The following is a 2,859-nucleotide window of genomic DNA, read 5'->3' as shown; positions in this document are numbered from 1 at the left end:
TTGGTTTGCACAAAGTGAATAATGAACATATAAAGCTTCAATTAGTAAACCAAGAGAGACAACTAAAAAATGAAAACCACGACGCAATTCCAAGCATTAGTGATTAAAACATCTCTTCGACGTAAAATAAGCAAATTATAAAAAGATGGATATCGTACCATGGACCTTCCTTCTCAGTACATAACTCTAACTCAAAGTGGGGAATAGCTTCATCGTAAACTCCGTGCCTCGTCCTCGTCCTGCAAAAAATGATATTTAGGACTATATGTCGTGAAGGGTAACAAACTGACCAGGCCATGGATCAAGAATTCAAAATGCAAGATTTCGTTTGGTTTGTTTTGTAGTACTCCATAATAGTTACTACTAAAATTAAACAGGCTTACCGACAAAAAAAAAATACAGAAGAGACCAAGATGCCAATCCATAAACCATACCCAAATTCTCCACTGCACCATCTTTAATCTTGCAATACAGGCATGACAGGACCAAAATTAGTGCTTATATGACAAACCAACCTAACTAGTACGAAGTATAATGCACGACATTACCTGCTTCTAGCAACAAAATCATATCTTATGCTAAGTAAAAGAGACCTCAAACTAAAATTAATGATGGTACCAAGAGAAAAATACTTGATCCGGGCTCTTGAGCACAAACTGGTCATGGCACAAAAATAAGGCAGAAGAATCACTTAACTAAAAATTATGTGCTTTCCATCTTAAGGAAAAGGGGAGACTGTTCTAAATATGCAGTTGTGGTCAGAACAAATATATTTTTTAGAATATACAAGCACTACAGTATGATCAAAGCCCAAGTGTTAAACACAACATGTCAACTATCTAAGTTACAACTAAATGATGAATTGCACTATTCTTAATTGCACAAGCAACAGGTGCATAATATACCACACAACGGACTCAAGGTGCAAGCAAAATTCTTCTTAGTTTCTCATAGAAACAAGCTTGATACTAGCACCACGACATAGAAGTATGTCAAGTGAAAGGTACCTTTGCCAACTTCACCAATGTAGTTCCTTTCCTTGTCAAAGCCCTGGCTACCATCTTGTGATCCGACCGAAGTTCCCTCCCTCTTTCCACAGTTTGGTCACAGTCCTTTATGCACTAATCGTACGACCAAAAAAGAATCAAATTAAAAACAAGCACAATAATAAAACAACCAACCTCTTTTTTATTCGACAACTACAACAGAACAAGTTGTACACAATCATAATTCAACACCATACTATACTCTTATGGAATATACAAACCGAAAATCAACTGAAAGCAACTTTACAAACCAGTACTCATTGAACCGTCCATTAATCATAGACAAACAAACAGAATCACAGAAGTTAGGAATGATTTAATCATTCAAACGATAATCAAGTCCGAAAAACATGGTTAGCTAGTGAAATTAGTAATCTAACCCCGATACATGTAAAGACTGAGAGCAATTAAGAGGATACCAACAAGACCAAATTGGAGAAGAGCATGGACCATAATAGAAGCACCACCAGTCCTAATACTCCCAAATTCAATGCACTTGTGTCCAACTGGTACCTGAAATACTATCGCAGGTGTTATGACGATATATGGGAGAATCCGAATAACACTATGACATGGTAAAGTGGAGATAAATCTGGGCCGACCCTATTTACACACTGAAATCGAAACTAATAAAAATTGGGATGAAGAAATCAAAAATTGGGGATTCAAACAATCAACTAGCGGAACGATAATAATACCAGAAAATGAATCGCATACACCATCAAATCCAAACGAAAAATCCCTAATTTGGTATAAACATAAACCTAGATCAAATTAAGCTAAAATTAAATAGTATACAAAATAAGTAAGCTTCTTTGAAACGGTACCCACAATGTGACGGAGCAGTAATGATGGCGGCAACTTGACGTCGTGGTGGTGTTGGCGAACGATTGAGCGAGTGACGGAGGTGAACGATTGAGGGATGCAGACTTGGGTGTTGTCGGAAGTCATGGAGGGCGGTGATGGTGACTTAGGCGGCGGCGGCAGTGCTGGAGGTCAGCCATAGTGGCGAGTAAGCGGCGGTGACAGAGCTTTTGAGTGATTTGTAGATGGGGATTAGAGAATAATGAGGGAGAGTAAATTGAGTTTGGGTGTAATGTTCTATGAAATATGAATGAAAGCACTAAAGTACTAAAAAGTTGCCGCCTATAAATTTTTAGATTAGATATACATCGGTTTTTAAATGCTCTAATGTGTATAATGTAAGTTAAAAATACATAAATGAATAGGCATGGGCTTTTGCAAAACTCAGATGTCTACATAAATGAATAGACATCAGATATTTGCAAATATCTGATGTATAAACATATACATCAGACTTTTTGAAATATCTGATGCCTATTAAGAGATGTCTATTACGTATTTTGTAGTAGTGTTGGTTTGCTTTACTTTCATTTATTTGCATTTCCTTTGTTAGGTAGTTTAGATTGCAAACCTCAAACTTAACCTAAATTGTGACACCAAGGACATAGCTTTCAACAACCAATAAATCAATACAATACCCGTCCTTTGGGATCCGACCTTTACTTACCACTCTACTAAGAGTAGTTTGTTGAGATTATATATTGAGTTTGATAGGGAGAATAGACGACGTTATGACCCTCATCACTTGACCGCCAAAGAAGTGGCCAAGTTCATCCAAGACACCATCATCTGCAAATATGGGATACCCCATGAAATCATCAGCGATAAAGGCTCCCACTTCCGGGCCGCAACACAAACCTTGTTGGACAAATACAAAATCAAACGACACTGATCATCCCCCTTATCGTCCTCAATCCAACGAAGCGGTGAGTATAATTTTGTGAGATAG

General features: G+C 37.5%; 1 long non-coding RNA gene across 1 annotated transcript; it reads right to left on the bottom strand.

Annotated features, from left to right (window-relative positions):
- Positions 1 to 390: 390 nt before the first annotated feature.
- Positions 391 to 1,540, bottom strand: LOC141598168 (uncharacterized). Its single transcript, XR_012523289.1, has 3 exons — positions 1,466 to 1,540; positions 1,008 to 1,121; positions 391 to 462 (listed from the first exon to the last, which is right to left on the bottom strand). It is a non-coding gene; the product is annotated as an uncharacterized LOC141598168 (long non-coding RNA).
- Between the last annotated feature and the right edge of the window lie 1,319 nt (positions 1,541 to 2,859).

Source organism: Silene latifolia, chromosome 9 (genome assembly GCF_048544455.1).
Source record: "Silene latifolia isolate original U9 population chromosome 9, ASM4854445v1, whole genome shotgun sequence".
NCBI classification, from domain to species: domain Eukaryota; kingdom Viridiplantae; phylum Streptophyta; class Magnoliopsida; order Caryophyllales; family Caryophyllaceae; genus Silene; species Silene latifolia.
The sequence above is the reverse complement of the archived record's forward strand: the minus strand, read 5'-3'. Positions and strand labels throughout refer to the sequence as shown.